The following is a 17,821-nucleotide window of genomic DNA, read 5'->3' on the forward strand; positions in this document are numbered from 1 at the left end:
TAGTTTCTGATATAACATTTGAGGAAAGTACGGAATGAAAGCTGATGGCATGGAGTTATACCTAGTAAAATGCATACATAGAAATAATTGATAATTATCTTCCGTAAGCATCAACCTGAGTATCTACCTCTTAGTATATTTCAGTAACCTGGAACTACAGACATAATTGAGTTTACCCATTTCATTTTACAGAAGAGGAAATTGAGGCTTAGCTCTGTAGGAAAGCTAGGGCTCACCTGGATCACTTGCATGCAGATTTGGCAGTATGCGGTGGCGTTCAGAGACAGACCAGTATGACTCAAAGTTCTTGACGTTGCCATTTATTAGCTGTATTAACTTGAGCAAACATATTTTTTTGATCATGCCATGTGGCACCTTGGATCTTAGTTCCCCAACCAGGGATTGAACCCATGCCCCTTACAGTGGAAGCACAGAGTCTTAACCACTGGACTACCCAGAAATTCCCAGGGAAACTTTGTTTTTTAAATTTACTTGTAAGCTAGAGATAATAACTATGTGATATGATTACTATGACAGTTAACCAAGAATAACATTCTAAGGAACCCAGTACTGTGCCTGTCTCATTGTGGTGTTATTCAGTAGCTAAGTCATGTCTGACTCTCTGGGACCGCGTGGACTGCAGCATGCCAGGGTTCCCTGTCCTTCACTACCTTCTTGGAGTTTGCTCAGACTCATGTCCATTGAGTCGACGATGCCATCCAGCCATCTCTTCCTCTGTTGCTCCCTTCTTCTGCCCTCAATCTTTTCCAGCATCAGAGTCTTTTCCCATTGATGCCCTTCGCATCAGGTGGCCAAATTATTGGAGTTTCAGCTTCAGCATCAGTCCTTCCAATGAATATTCAGAGTTGATTTCCTTTAGGATTGACTGGTTTGATCTCCTTGTAGTCCAAGGGATTCTCAAGAGTCTTCTCCAGCACCACGGTTTAAAAGCATCAGTTCTTTGGTGCTCAGCCTTCTTTATGGTCCAACTCCCACACCTGTACGTAACTCCTGGAAAAACCATAGCTTTGACTATACAGACCTTTGTTGACAAAGTGATGTCTTTACTTTTTAATACACTGTCTAGGTTTGTCATAGCATTTCTTCAAAGGAGCAAGTGTCTTTTAATTTTATGGCTGCAGTCACCATCTGCAGTGATTTTGGAGCCCAAGAACATGAAATCTGTCACTGTTTCTGCTTTTACCCCCTCTGTTTGCCATGAGGTGATGGGACCAGATGCCGTAATCTTAGTTTTTTGAATGTTGAGTTTTAAGCCAGCTGTTTCATTCTTCTCTTTGGCCTTCATCAAGGGGCTTTTTATTAGAGTGGTATCATCCGCATGTCTGAGGTTGTTGATATTTCTCCCAGCAGTCTTGACTCCAGCTTGTGATTCATCTAGGCTGGCCTTTCGCATGATGTGCTCTGCGTATAAAATAAGCGGGGTGACAGTATACAGCCTTGACATGCTCCTTTCTCAATTTGGAACCAGTCTGTTGTTCCATGTCCAGTTCTACCTGCTGCTTCCTGACTTGCATACAGGTTTCTCAGGAGATAGGTTAAGATGGTCTGGTGTTTCCATCTCTTTAAGAATGATCCATAGTGTGTTGTGATCCACACAGTCAAAGGCTTTAGTGTAGTCAGTGAAGCGGAGGTAGATGTTTTTCTGAAATTCCCTTGCTTTTTCTATCATCCAACAGATGTTGGCAATTTGATCTCTGGTTCCTCTGCCTTTTCTAAACCCAGGTTGTACATCTGGAAGTTCTTGGTTCACATACTGCTAAAGCCTAGCTTGAAGGATTTTAAGTATAACCTTACTATCATATGAAATGAGTGCAGTTGTATGGTAGCTTGAACATTCTTTGGCATTGGAAAGAAAACTGACCTTTTCCAGTCCTGTGGCCACTGCTGAATTTTCCAAATTTTCCGACACATTGAACGCAGCACTTTAACAGTTACTTAGGCTTTTAAATAGCTCAGCTGGAATTCCATCACCTCCACTAGCTTTTTTTGTAGTCATACTTCCTAAGGCCCACTTGACTTCACACTCCAGGATGTCTGGCTGTAGATGAGTGACCACACCACTGTGGTTATCTGGGTCATTAAGACAGTAACGATGACCCTATATTTGAGACAGCAGAAGAGACACAGATGTAAAGAACAGACTTTTGGACTCTGTGGGAGAAGACGAGGGTGGGGATGATTTGAGAGAATAGCATTGAAACATGTATATTATCACATGTGAAACAGATCGCCAGTCCAGGTTCGATGCATGAGACAGGGCGCTCAGGGCTGGTGCACTGGGATGACCCTGAGGGATGGGATGGGGAGGGAGGTGAGGGGGATTCAGGATGGGAACACACGTACACCCATGGCTGATTCATGTCAATGTATGGCAAAAACCACTACAATATTGTAAAGTAATTAGCCTCCAATTAAAATAATATAAAAAAAGACTTTTTTGTATAGCTCTTCTGTGTATTCTGGCCACCTCTTCTTAATTTCTTATGCTTCTGTTAGGTCCTTACTGTTCCTGTCCTTTATCATGCCTATTTTGCATGAAATCCACTTGATATCTCCAGTACACTATAAGCTCTGGTTTTTCCTGTACTCCTCCTTTTTTAATCTTTAAAAAATATTCCTTTATTTATTTGGCTCTTCCAGGTCTTAGTTGAGGCATGTGGGGATTAGCTCCTAGACTAAGGATGGAACCCAGGTCCCCTGCTTCGGGAGTGCAAAGTCTGTCGGTCACTGGAGCACCAGGGAACTCCCTGTTTTTCCTATCCTCCTTGTTTGCAGTTCTTTTCTTGTCTCTTTTTGAAGTGAACATCAAGTGTATCTAAAGTAAATGAAATTAATCCTTTGTCTGTTGCTTCGTTTGTTATTATTTTCTCCCAATCTGAGGGCTGTCTTTTCACCTTGCTTATAGTTTCCTTTGTTGTGCAAAAGCTTTTAAGTTTCATTAGGTCCCATTTGTTTATTTTTGCTTTTATTTCCATTATTCTGGGAGGTGGGTCATAGAGGATCCTGCTGTGATTTATGTCGGAGAGTGTTTTGCCTATGTTCTCCTCTAGGAGTTTTATAGTTTCTGGTCTTACACTTAGATCTTTAATCCATTTTGAGTTTATTTTTGTGTATGGTGTTAGAAAGTGTTCTAGTTTCATTCTTTTACAAGTGGCTGATTCATGTCAATGTATGACAAAAACCACCACAATATTGTAAAGTAATTAGCCTCCAACTAATAAAAATAAATGAAAAAAAAAAAAAAGTAAATGAAAACAGTATACTTTTGTTGCATTTGTTACCTTGTTCATGGTGTTTACTTAACAAATGTTTTCCTTTTTTTTTTTTTTAAAGCCTTTTTTATTTATTTCTTTTGACTGCATGGGATCTTTGTTGCTTTGCCTGGGCTTTCTCCAGTTGCAGTAAGCAGGGGCTCCTTTTGGTTGTGGTGTGTGGGCTTCTGATTGTGGTGGCTTCTTGTCGCAGAGCACAGGCTCTAGGCACGCGAAGCTCTAGGCACGCGCGGGCTTCAGTAGTTGTGGCTCCCAGGCTCAGTAGTTGTGGTTTGCAGGCATGATTTACGTGGGCTTCGTACTTGTGGCGCAAGGGCTTAGTTGCTCTGTGGCATGTGAAATCCTCCCGGACCAAGGATCAAACCCATGTCTCCTACATTGGCAGGCAGATTTTGGTCTGGTCCTTTTCTTAACTTTCTGAATGACAGTTACTAAAGTTCACATTCAGAAGATTTACTTTTAGTCTGAAGTATTTTATCCAGAATAACTTCGGTTGTTATATTCCTATTTATTGTCATTATTGAATATTAATCACAAATGTTTTAAACCATTTTATGTGTCATTAGGGTAGATTTTAAACATGTTGATGCTTGTATGCTCCTGGAGCATGCAGGATTGTGTGGTCAGCATTAATGGATGTTTAAACGTTGCTTTTATGTTCTTAGATGAAAGCTATGTTACCTATATTAAATGTTAGTAATTTTAATTATCACTCTCCTTTTTAATATGAAATGTTGGCTTGAATTTCTATAGAACTAGATTGTAAACCTGTAATACATGTTTAAATGTGAATATGTAGAAAAAAATCTTAGAACTGTTTATCTTCCAAAAATTTTTGCTATCTATTTTGGATAATATTCCAAAAGCATACTCAAATGTTGACTTTCCCATGACATTAATAGATGGCTTTGTTTATTGAGACGTATAAAAATATGATTGCTAATGCCTATAGGTTAAGGTTATGTTTCATAAAGTGGGTAAATTGATGTATTTGAAGTGTTGGAGACTTCAAATTAGGAGACCTAGAAGTGATGAAAAAGAAGGCAATGATAGTAGCTTTCAGATCTTCTTGGAGTGTTTTCATTTGATGACTCCATTTTCTTGTAATTCATCTTGTCTGTAACTACTTGTATATGCAGGTTTTACTCCCAAGCACTGGAAACTAATTGTTCTGAGATTACTGATTTCTCAGAGTCACCAAATATGTTGCTTGGCATTTTTTGGTTCTCATCATGCTTGTTCATTACAGACTATTGGATTAGATTCTGCTAATCTTCCTGAAGATTTGCTTTCTGTGTACTTTATTTCCCCCTAGTCTTGTGTTAATCTCCTTGCCCACCTTTGCTGGGTCAGCTGCGTACTCATACCTCTGTCCTAAGACTCAGTTTTTTAACGTTTGTGTTGTCAGCATTGATATGTACACGTTCATACTTCACCACCGTAATGAGATGACTCCAAAATCTGTTCCTGTCCTTTTTTTCTGCAGTTAAGACTCTTACTCTTTACCAGTTGGATGTTTTTATCTGTTGCCTTATTGCCTCCAAAAACTCGGTGTGTCTGAGTCAAAGTCTTCATCTTGGAACAAACTTCATGGTCTTAATTCTGTCACTGGTAGTGGTACTATCGTTCATCTACCTCCCAAGTTTAGTCATGATCGATTCTTTCACTCACCCTTTCCAATTTATGTAGGCACAAAGGTCTGTCTTCTAATTTTTCTGACAAAATTTGGGAAATGTTGGTTTATAGAATTGATTGGTTGAGTAGTTATCTGTATGTCTTTCAAATTGGCTAAGTGTAGAGGGGTTTGAAAGAGCGTTTTTTATTTCTTTAATGGAGTTTTTGTAGTGGCTATAATTTAAAAGAAAGTGCCAGGGACATTATCTAAGGCCTCTTAAAGGAGCTAATGCCTGAGCATGGTTGTGAGGCTCTCAGAACTTTTCTGGTTTGATCTGGGAATGGGAGAGGTTCCACTTTGGTTTAAACCAGGTATTCTTCAATATGGGTAGCTTTTAGATTAACAGGTTTGTTTCAGTATTAGACAGTTTGATGAAAACAGTTCAAATGATATGGAAAGTGTTTGGCAGAGTGGATGCACACATGTACCTTAACTTTCTTGCTCAACCATGTCCATTCGTTTCCAAACGTAGTTTTAACCTAAATCATCAGTCTCAGAACTCCTTAGAAAGCCTTTTATTTTGATGGCTTTTCTGACCAATTATCTTTTTCTTTTCTTCTTATCTGATACGTGGCATGCCCATCTCTGTTCACATTAGGCATGTTTTCTTGGCTAGTTATCAAGGAAAAACTTACTGAGATTCTTTTTGTTTGCATCTTATGGTTGCAAAATAAGAAACAGTCTTTAGATTGATGAGTTGGCACATGCAGTACCAACAATTGTGAAAAAAGGAAAGAGGCCTCAAACATGTCACAGCAAAAGTACAAAAACAAAAATTGTGGTAGATTATCATTAATTACTTCAAAAAGTAATAATGACAAAAAAAAGTAATAATGACTTATCTAGATTGTCTGGTACGTGATTGCTGAAGAAGTCAGAGTGGACAATAACTCAAGTACCTGATAGACAAAAAAAAGAAAAAAAGAAGAAACAAATTGTTGAAGGTGTTGCATTTTCAGGGAGAAAAATTATAAAAACAAAGATACTAAAAATCAACTGTACTTCAATAAAAAACTGAAAAAATACTACTAAAGTGTTTAATGTTCTCTTTTCTGGACCATTCTTTTCTAGATTGTTTCTCTATTCTTTGATTCTATCTACCAGAAATTTGATAATAGATATCAAGCCTAGGAAGACTTCCCTGGTGGCTCAGTGGTAAAGAATCCACTTGCCAATGCAGGAGACACTGCATTGATCCCTGGGTCAGAAGATCCCCTGGAGAAGGAAATGGCAACCCACTCTAGTATTCTTGCCTGGGAAATCCCATGGACAGAGGCACCTGGCAGACTACAATCCGTGGGGTCACAAAAGATTCAGATATGATCTAGCGACTAAACAGCAACAGTCAAACGTAGGGAAGTAAAGTAAAAGGGGGAAATCCCTTCTTGGTAACAGGGAAGTATTGTCAGATTGGTCCACATATATGTATCCCAACCCTCTGATACATATTTTATTGGTCAAATAGCAGTTCTCAACAATATGGGTTTATTTATTCTAACCTAGATTAGTAATGTAGATATTGTTTTAGGTTTAACAATGATTTGTTTGGTTTAGTGTTTATAAGCTTTTTTCCATGTCGTTTTCATTTGGAATGTGAAAACAGATCCGAGAACGTGGTGTATCTCACTGTCTGTATGCGTCATCTTTGATCTGTTTCATCAGTGTCTTATACTGATAGTTTTCTGAGGACAGGTGTTTTGCCTCCTTGGGAACGTTTATTCCTAGGTATTTTATTCTCTTCGTTGCAATGGTAAATAAATGGGATTATTTCCTTAATTTCTCTTTCTGATCTTTCATTGCTAGTCTGTAGGAGTGGAAAAGATTTCTGTGCATTAATTTTGTATCCTGCAACTTTACCAAATTCACTGATTAGCACCAGTAGTTTTCTAGTGGCATCTTTAAGATTTTCTTGGCGTGAATATCATGTCATCTGCAGACGGTGACAGTTTTAGTTTCTCTTTTCCATTTTGGATTCCTTTTATTTCTTTTTTTCCCTTGATTGGCATGGCTAGGACTTCCAAACTATGTTGAATAATAGTGATGAGAGTGGGCATCCTTGTCTTATTCCTGACCTTAGAGCAAATGCTTTTAGTTTTTCACCAATGAGAATGATGTTTGCTGTGGATTTTCTGTATATGGTACTTATTGTATTGGGGTAGGTTCATCAGAGAAAGTATCTGCATAAAACTCACAGAAATATTCTTCACTCAGAATTGTGTGATTCATCAGTTTTGAAAATTTTACAGTAATAAACTTGCGTTTATAGTGTACAAAAGGTTGGGACCAAAACCTAAGGGAATGAACAGAATGTGAATGATAATAACAATCACAAGTTGTATTAATGAACTTTTGGTCAGTTTTAAGCTCTAATAGCTTGGCATGGTGATGTTAATTGTATCAATCACTAAAAATGTATTGATAATGTCTCTGGTCAATAACATTCGGGTAACAAAAGATGTATTAATGTGTCTCTGGTCAAGAATATGTTAATATGGAGTGTCATATTGATTGATTTGTGTATATTGAAGAATCCTTGTGTTCCTGTGATAAATTCCTCTTGATCATGGTATATGATCCTTTTTAATATGTTCTGGAATTCAATTTGTTAATATTTTGTTGAGAATTTTTCTGTGTTCATCAGTGATATTGGTCTGTAATTTTCTTTTTTTGTGATATCTTTTTCTGCTTTTGGTATTAGGGTAATGGTGGCCTTGTCCAATGAGTTTGGGAGTGTTCCTTCCTCTGCAATTTGTTTTAGAAGAGTTTGAGATGGATGGTTAAATGTTTGATAGAATTTACCTGTGAAGCCATCTAGTCCAGGACTTTTGTTTATTGGAAGATTTAAAACATTGTTTTATTGCTTAGTTTTATTTTTGGCTGTGCTGGGTCTTTGTTGCTGCGAATGGTCTTCCCGTAGTTTCGGCGAGCAGGGCCACTCTTCACTGCGGTGCACAGGCCTCACTGAGGAGGCTTCTCTTGCTGGGGAGCACAGGCTCTCGGCACGTGTGCTTGCGCACACGGAGTAGTTGCAGCATGCAGGCTCGGGAGCTCACGGGCTTCAGTAGTTGTCGTGTTTGGGCTCAGTAGTTGTGGTGTATGGGTTTCATTTCGCCAAAGAATGTGGGATCTTCCTGGACTAGGGATTAAACCTGTGTCCCTTGCATTGGCAGATAGATTCTTAACCGCTGAAACACCAGGGAAGTCCCTCTAGGTACTTTTTGATTTCCTCTTTGATTTCTTCAGTGATCTCTTGGGTATTTAGTAGCATGTTGTTCAGCCTGCTCATTTTTGTGTTCTTACAGTTTTTTTTTTTCCCCTATAATTTCCAATCTCATAGAATTGTGATTGGAAGAGGTATTTAATACTGTTTCAGTTTTCTCAAATTTACCAAGGCTTGATTTGTGACTGAAGATGTGATCTCCTGAAGAACATTCCATGTGCACTTAAGAAGAAAGTATATTCTGCAGCTTTCAAGTGGAATGTCCTATATATATTAATCATGTTTATCTGGTCTAATGTGTCACTTAAAGCTTATATTTTCTGATTAATTTTCTGTCTGGATGATCTGTCCTTTGGTATAAATGAGGGTGTTAAAGTTCCCCACTATTACTGTGTTACTGTTGATTTCCTCTTTTTGACTGGTAGCATTTGCCTTATGTATTGAAGTGCTCCTATGTTGGGTGCATAAATGTTTGTAATTGTTACACCTTCTCCTTAGATTGATCCCTTGATCATTACGTAGTGTCCTTCCTTGCCTCTTGTATTACTAACGGTCTTTATTTTAAAGTTTGTTTTGTCTGATTTGAGTGTTGCTACTCCAGCTTTCTTTTGACTTCCATTTGCATGGAATATCTTTTTTCCACCCACTCACGTTTAGTCTGTGTATGTCCCTAAATCTGAAGTGGGTGTCTTGTAGACATCATATAATGGGTCTTGTTTTTGTATCCATTCAGCCAGTCTGTGTTTTTTGTTTGAAGTATTTAATCCATTTACATTTAAGATAATTACCTATATGTATATTCTTATTGCCATTTTCTTAATTGTTTTGGGTTTGTTTTTATAGGTCTTTTTTCTTCTCTTGTGTTTCCCACCCAGAGAAGTTCCTTTAGCATTTGCTGTAAAGCTGGTTTGGTGGCACTAAATTATTTTAACTTTTGCGTATCTGTAAAGTTTTTAGTTTCTTCATTGAATCTGAATGTTATCCTTGCTGGGTAGAGTAATCTTGATTGTAAGTTTTCCCCTTTCATCACTTTAAATATATCTTGCCAGTTCTTTCTGGCCTGATATCCTTTCCCATATTAAGAAAGTTTTCCCACCTATAATCTCTTCAAATATTTCCTCAGACTCTCTTTTTCTTCTGGAACCTGTATAATTCAAAGATTGGTGCATTTAATGTTGTCCCAGAGGTCTCTGAGACTGTCCTCATTTCTTTTCATTGTTTTTTCTTTACTCTGCTCTTTGGCAGTTATTTCCACCATCCTGTCTTCCAGCTTACTTACTTGTTCTCCTGCCTCAGTTATTCTGCTGTTGATTCCTTCTAGTGTGTTTTTCATTTTGGTTAGTGTTTTCATCACCATTTGTTTGTTCTTTATTCTTCTAGGTCCTTGTAAACATTCCTTGTATTTTCTCAATCTGTGCCTCCATTCTATTTCTGAGTTTATGGATCATCTTTGTTAATATTACTCTGAATTCTTTTTCAGGTAGATTGCCTAGTTCCTCTTCATTTATTTGTTCTTATAGGTTTTTAGCTTGCTCCTTCATTTCTCTGTCATCTCATTTTGGTTGGTGGGTGGGGCTGTGTTCCTGTCTTATTGATTGCTTGGCCTGAGGTGTCTAGCATACTGGAGTTTGGAAGCAGTTGGTAGAACTGGGTCTTGGTGCTGAGATGTGGACCTTTGGAAGAGCTCACATGGATTCATATTTCTTAGGGTTGAAGTACTCTGTAAGTTTAGCAGCTTGGACTTGGTGCTCCTACCACAGGGGCTTGGACCATAAAGGAGGCTGAGCACCAAAGAACAGATGCTTTTGAACTGTGGTGTTGGAGAAGACTCTTAAGAAACCCTTGGACAGCAAGGAGATCAAACCAGTCAGTCCTAAAGGAAATCAGTTCTGAATATTCATTGGGAGGACTGATGCTGAAGCTAAAGCTCAGATACTTTGACCTACCTGATGCAAAGAGCCAACTCATTAGAAAGGCCCTGATGCTGGGAAAGATTGATGGGAGGAGGAGAAGGGGAAGAGAGAAGACAAGATGGTTGGATGGCATCACTGACTCAATGGACATGAGTTTGAGCAAGCCCTGGGAGATGGTGAAGGACAGGGAAGCCTGGTGTGCTGCAGTCCATGGGGTGGCAGAGTCGGACATGACTGAGTGTGCAATAACCGCCACCACCAGAGGGGCTTAGGCTCAAGCCCTGACCTGTTAGGAGATGAGAACTTCATGTCTTCCTACTTTGTTATCTTGACCATTGGTATCAGAAACTTATTTTGAGCAGTTACCTGAAAATTGTTTCCTTGTGTGGAAAGTCTTATCCTATTTCTGATTCTTTCCACTCAGACAGACTTGTTTTATTTTCCCATAAATTGTGTGTTTGCATTTGGTATCAAATTATTCAGATTGGGTAGTAGCAACTGGTTGGTTGTAACCCAAACTTAAAAAAAAATGTTAGTTGCAGTTGGGAGAAAATAACAAGTCCTGGTTAGATATGCATCAAAGAAGTATTGTGGACTCAACTTTAAGCATTTGTACCACTTTAGCTTCTTGCTTTTTATGATTCTGATTCATGTTTCCTAATTAGAGTACTGACCCTGGTGTTAGAGGGTAAATGTGGTGTATCTTCTTAGGGCCTCCATTTAAATCACAGGTATGAGCATGGGAGTTTGAAATTACTATGTATATTGTATTATCATTTAGTTTATTACATTCACATAAATTTTTGGACTAAGAAGATGTAAAAGAGTTTGTTTATCATCCAGTTTCTATGAATCTTGAGTTTATTTTCCTTTGTCATGAGGGTTGTTTGACTGGAAAAGCTGGTGAGGCATTGATTGAAGTGAAAGGTTAGAAACACTATTAAAAATAAACTTATGCATATTTTAAGGAATAGTGGATCACTTATGGATTCAAGTAGTTTAGAGACAAAAATTCATGCATTTTTATATTGTTAATTTATAGATTATGTGATTTATTTATGTAATGAAAACAGTTTATAACCAAGAGTCTGTTATGTTAGCTGTGTTCATTCATATACTCATTCATATAGCATGTTCTTGTGCACATGAATGCCTTTATGGCAGTGGCCCCCACATTTTAGTGTGTATCACAGTTACCTGAGAGTTTGTTAAAAGCTTGTTAAAAGCTGTAGGTACCATCCCCAGAGATTGTGGTGACATAGTGATCTCTTTTTTAAAATAAACACATTGATATTCTGGTCTGTAGACCACTTTTTGACTATTATAGGAGAAAGAGTTATTTTTACTAAAAAGTTAAAAAAAAACCCATTATTTAAAAAGATTTAATGGTAGGAGAATATGAAAGTATTTATGATTGTGAGTGACTTAAAGCTTTAGCATAATACAACATAATAGGCCGGAGAAGGCAATGGCAACCCACTCCAGTACTCTCGCCTGGAAAATCCCATGGACGGAGGAGCCTGGTGGGCTGCAGTCCATGGGGTCGCGAAGAGTCAGACACGACTGCGCGACTTCACTTTCACTTTTCACTTTCACACGTTGGAGAAGGAAATGGCAACCCACTCCAGTGTTCTTGCCTGGAGAATCCCAGGGACGGTCGAGCCTGGTGGGCTGCCCTCTATGGGGTCTCACAGAATTGGACACGACTGAAATGACTTCGCAGCAGCAGCAACATAATAGGCTTGGTTTTGAATTTGACCTGTCTCCTGTAAAGGCCAGTAGATGGTAGCTGTTTGCTAAACTTCAGTAATGGATAACTTGTGACTGGTATAATGGATAACTTGGACACAATAAAGGGTAAAAATGGTGGAGGCCTAGTATATGCTGAAGAGATCAAGAGATAGAATGAATACATGGAAGAATTGTGTAAAAAAGATCTTAATGAACTGGATTACTATGATAGTGTGGTTAGTCACTCAGAGCTAGACATTCTGGAGTGCAAAGTCAGGTGGGCCTTAAGAAGCACTGCTGTTAATAAAGCTAGTGGGTGTGATGAAATTCCAGCAGAACTACTCAAATCCCTAAAGATGATGCCATCGAGGTTTTGCATTCATAATGTCAGCAAATCTGGAAGACTCAGGAGTGGCCACAGAACTGGAAAAGGTCAATCCTTATCCCAATTCCCAAGAAGGGTAGTTACAAAGAATGTGCTAACCATCGGACTGTTGCACTCATCTCCCACGCTAGTAAATCTTGCATGCTAGGCTATTCATCATTATGTGAACCAAGAGCTTCCAGATGTCCAAATGGGTTTAGAGAAGGAAGAACAGCTAGAGATCAAATTGCCAACATTCACTGGGTTAAAGAGAAAGCAAGGGAATTTCAGAAAAACATCTATCTCTGTTTCATCATCTGCGCTAAAGCCTTTGACTGTGTGGATCATGACAAACTGTGGAAAGCTCTTAGAGAGATGGGAATACCAGACCATCTTACCTGTCTTCTGAGAAGCCTGTATGCGGGTCAAGAAACAACAGTTAGCACCCTGTGTGGAACAACTGACTGGTTCAAGATCAAGAAAGGAGTGCGACAGGGCTGTCTGCTCTCACCCTGTTTGTTTAACCTGTATGCTGAGCACATCATGAGAAATGCTGGGCTGGATGAGTTACAAGCCGGAATCAAGATAGGCAGGAGAAACATCAACAATCTAAGATAGGCGGATGATACCACTCTTAATTGCTGAAAGCAGAGGAGCTGAAGAGCCTCTTGATGAGGGTGAAGGAGGAGAGTGAAAGAGCTGGCTTAAGACTAAGTATTAAAAAAACTAAGATCATGTCATCCAGCCCTGTTACTGGATGGCAAATGGAAGGGGAAAAGGTGGAAGTAGTGACAGATTTCCTCTTCTTGGGCTCTAAAATCTCTCTGGATGGTGACTGCAGCCTTGAAAACAGAAGATGATTGCTTCTTGGCAGGAAAGCAATGACAAACCTAGACAGTATATTTTTTGTTTTTTAAGAAGTTGAATATTTTATTATTAAATTATTTATTCTCCTGCAAGGCTGTTGCTTCACTGTATAAAAATAGCACCAGCAAACACAGTATATTGCAAAATTAAGACAGTAATATTCTTCACTGGACACTATACAACTAACAAACTTTTCTCCACTGGCTGTTATTTCTAGTGGGAAGATCATTTTGACCCAAATCCAAGGATAGCTGTAAGCAAGTTACAATGCAAACCTAGACAGTATTTTGAAAAGCAGAGACATTACTTTGCTGACCAAGGTCCATATAGTCAGGGGTATGGTCTTCCCAGTAGTCCCGTACGGTTGTGAGAGCTGGACCATAAAGAAGGCGGAGCACAGAAGAGTTGATGCCTTCGAGCTGTGGTGCTGGAGAAGATTCCTGAAAGTCCCTTGGACAGCAAGGAGATCAAACCAGTCAATCTTAAGGGAGAATCAACCCTGAATATTTGCTGGAATGACTGATGCTGAAGCTGAAGCTGCAGTATTTTGGTCATCTGATGTGCACAGACAAGTAATTGGAAAATTCCCTGATGCTGGGAAAGATCAAGGGCAAAAGGAGAAGAGGGCGTCAGAGGTTGAGATGGCTGGACGGCATCACCGATGCAATGAACATGAACTTGGTCAAACTTTGGGAGATGGTGAGGGACAGGAAGGCCTGGCATGCTGCAGTCCATGGGGTTGCAAAGAGTTGGACTTAACTGGGTGACTGAACAGCAGCAATGACTGTAAAGGCCAGTAGATAGTAATTGTTTGCTAAACCGTAAGTACTCCTGCCAGTCACAAGGTATCGTTATTAACTATCATGTTGCTATTCCATGGTCTAAGTAGAAAATGCATATCTTAAGAGTCAGTATATATATATTTTAGTCATTTTAATTGCTTTGAAGAAATAGAATGATTTATTTTGAAATGCCAAATATAATTGAGGTCAGGCATTAAATTTTAATTTTTATCAGATGAGAGAAATGAGGTGAGGGTATGGTAAAACAGGTGTTGTTCATGCATGGTGTATAATTATGAAGGGATGCAATTTTGGATAACATTTTTAATACATGTTTTGAAATCTTAAAAAGATTCACATTGATTTACATAGTAATTCCATTCTGAGAATCTCCAAAGGAGATAATTTAAAATATGAAAATAGAGATATGTGTTACAGAATTATTTATAACTGCACAAAAACTTGGAAAAAATCTAAATATATTAGAGTAATATTTAAGGAAACCAGTGATCCATTTACTTATTTAACTATAAAATGTTCAAGTGTCTGTAATATAGGAAAATACTTATGTACTGTTATTTAAAAAGAATCAGTTTACAGAATTGTCTATCATTTTAAAGACTAGCAGAAAAGTTGGAAAATATTAATTTTGGTGTTTTTTTATAATTATAGGATTATTGTTTTACCCTTGTCTTTATATGTGTTCCCCATATTTTTTTTTTATAATGAAGAAATAGCAGACATAAATCAAGATGTTGATGTTTAACAAGAGTTGAGGTGAGATACTATAACCAGGCACTCTCAAGGAATTCAGTGGCAACATTTGATAGGGATAGGAAATTTGTTTATAAATAGATTCAGAATAGTGGTTCCAAGTTAAGAGACTCTTAAAGGAATCAGTGCTGAACCCATTATTCAGATTATGGTTTTGTAAATCACCTCAAGAGAGGAGTACACTGTGATCCTTCAAATTTTGAATCCCTTTTAGGTATGAAATCCAACAGAATTGGTATTAACTATATGAAAATTTTTGGAAGACTGTATGAGTGGGCAGGAATGTGATTGGCTAGATGTGAGTTGGATGGTATGCACTGAAGATTGTTCACTGGATAGTTATTTGCCCTGATGAATTGTATCCTGAACTACAGAATTTAGCAAAAATTATCAACAAATTCTTATGTTTGTAATTTTAGTGGGTAATAAAGAATCCAAGATATTTGGATTTGGTCTGACCCTTTGAGGTTTGTATAAAGGAGAAGACTGTTTCTGTGTTTATGGTTTGCTATAGTACTGCTCTGGATGGGCTTGGGGTCAGATTCCGTGAGACAGTTCTTCTGTTCCCAAGGGCATGTTATTTTCTGTGTGAGGAGTCTTGTCATAGATACATAAAAACAAATAGCACCCCTTGAGATGTATCTAAAAATAAGATACTTAGTTTTGTAAAAAGTATAGCAATAAATTCTAAGTATATGATCAAGGTAAGACAACAGTAAGGAGGGAAAGGATTTGGGGAGAACTGCTGAAATGTTACTTTTTAAATTAAATGAGATGATTATATTCAGTAAGCCTTTTGAGAAACAGTTTTGGTCACAGTGAGAAGCATTCCCAGATGCTAGTCTTAGATGATTTTTTTCACTGTTCTCCATTGAAATAAAAATACCAGAACATTGTGGAGAGTGTGGTTTTCATAGTGCTACTGTATTTCACTGATTTAAAGATGTAGATTTCCCCAGATTTTAATATTTCTGAAATTGAAATGTGTTTTGCAATCAGTGGCATCTTTAAATCATTGTCAGTTGTGAAATGGTTATCACTGCCTACATATACCCAAACTCAATAATTAATCCTGTTGGTATGACTAGGTAATGCAACCCATTGGTGTTTCAGGTAACATATCTTTTAAGGAAGAGATGAACATGCCTGTGTTGTCTTCCGAAACCTGTTAGTTGCACTTTCTGGTGATACCTTTTGGTTTGGTAACATCAGGAAAGGTGTAGCATCACAACTTGAACAATGTGTTTCAGTTGCTTGAAGGAGAATTCTGAGGCAGTAGAGGAGCATTTTAAAAAGAAATATCACATCACTACTTCCTTAAATGGTACAGAGGATGATATTATGGAAAAGCAGGGTCATTGATGACCGAGTTAAAAAGAAATTTAGAAATCAGATTGTGAATATGAAAAAAATTTTAAGAATATTTTGAATTCATTTTGCTTTTGTTTTTACATAAACATGAGTGCTATGAAAATTCATATCTAAATTTAAGAACTTTTTCAATAAGTACAAAAATTCTGAGAAAGGAAACAATTTTATTTTTGACAAGTAGTAAGCTTGAATACGATGTACATCACCAGCTGTCTGCTAAGAGATTGCAAAGACCTAAAGAACACTTATCCTTTTATATAGTTAAGCAGATAAAATCCATTACATGCATATTCTTAGGATAAATAATAAGTAGTGCTCAAGAAAGAGGACTTGACAGCAACTATTTGTCACACATAGTTCATTCTAAATTCGCTTGGTAATCAGGGTGACCATAATGTATTAGCTAATTGCTTTATCCAAAGGAAAAATAAACTTATGTATTTTTATGATAGAAAGTAATTTAGCAACTTGGGGCTAGGTGACCCTCTGAAGTTAGGCTTCTATCCTTGATGATCACATTTCAAAGAGATGGCTACTGGGTCCTTGAGAAAGATGGTCCTGAGTTGCTGGTTAGAGGCTTGTTTAGCGTTTCTTTTTTCTTAATTAAAAAAATTTAAATTTGCATGCCGATTATAATGTTCTCATACAAAGGGACAAGTTAGGGCGGGAGAAAAGGATAGTTGGAAGAGCAGAGTCTTTGAATAAGGAAGACAAATTGAGACCCAGTGCAGAAGTAGTTTGTTTTTCTTTTGTTAGGAGCAGGAAAAGAGGAACAGTAGTTCTCTTCTGAGTTTAGGGTGACTAGACATTCAGGTTTGCCTGGGACTTAGAGAGTTCCCAGGACACCAGACTTCCAGTGCTAAAACTGGCGAAGTCCTGAGCAAACCGGGATGGTTGGGTATTCTGCTGCTGCTTGTTTTTCCTTAACAAAGTGAAAAGGTTGATCATCTGCTGGGAATGGGGAGATAAAGGAAAAGTTTAAGATAAAGGAAAAGCTATATGAAGTAAGATAAAAGGAAAAGCTATATGAAGTAATTCTTTATCTTAAAGATGGAGGAGCAAATTCACTAGGTTATTGTGGTATGATTTCCGAGCTTTGTCTCCTAAGGGTCTACTGAAATTTATGAACATAATTTCAAAGTTCTTATGGTTGTATTTCTTTGCAGTCTTATTCAGCTATTCAGGTGGAGGTGCCATGTTAGGTGGAATGCTGGTTTTAATTATGATTTGACTATGATGGAGGAAGAGGGGAACAAAGGAGGAGGCCACAGGCAAGGAAATGATTATAGTGATGGATCATCAAATCTCAGGATAGGTATAAGAAGTGGAGAAGAGAGGATGAAGGACTGTTGGCAAAATGACTCCAACAGACTTTTAGAGTAAACGGGAATGATAGGAAGTAAAGAGAGTGGGATGCCTGAACCTGAGATTTTTAAGGTGGTATAGTTCCTGGTTATTGATATGATATGGGAATAGGGGCTGGCGTGGACGGCAGAAACAGTCATTGAGTATTGTAATGATCACACTATGGATGTGATTTTAGTGATTAAGGCAGGTTTTGGTGCTCCAGAAATATTCAGTTATTTTCTTTTCATATACTGTTGTTTTCTGTTTGTTGTTTTATTTTGTTTGATCAGTACCTTGGATTGAGGAGGAGGTGTTGTTCTCAAACGAAGATGGTTGTAAATAAATAAGTTGATGGATTAAAGCAAATTTTGTTCAATCAGTACTTGTCTTTATCATATGGCTTGCTCCTGGAAACTTTATAATTGGTGAAGTTTCAGACATTAATATCTAAAATGATGACCCACTGTCCAGTAAGCTGTTCTAG

General features: G+C 37.9%; 1 protein-coding gene across 3 annotated transcripts in view; it reads left to right on the plus strand.

The window, feature by feature from the left end:
- The window catches only part of MEMO1 (mediator of cell motility 1), a 116,297-nt gene that overhangs the window by 32,703 nt on the left and 65,773 nt on the right, over positions 1-17,821 (plus strand). The window lies entirely within an intron of this gene.

This window comes from Dama dama, chromosome 11 (assembly GCF_033118175.1).
Source record: "Dama dama isolate Ldn47 chromosome 11, ASM3311817v1, whole genome shotgun sequence".
Classification (NCBI taxonomy): Eukaryota; Metazoa; Chordata; class Mammalia; order Artiodactyla; family Cervidae; genus Dama; species Dama dama.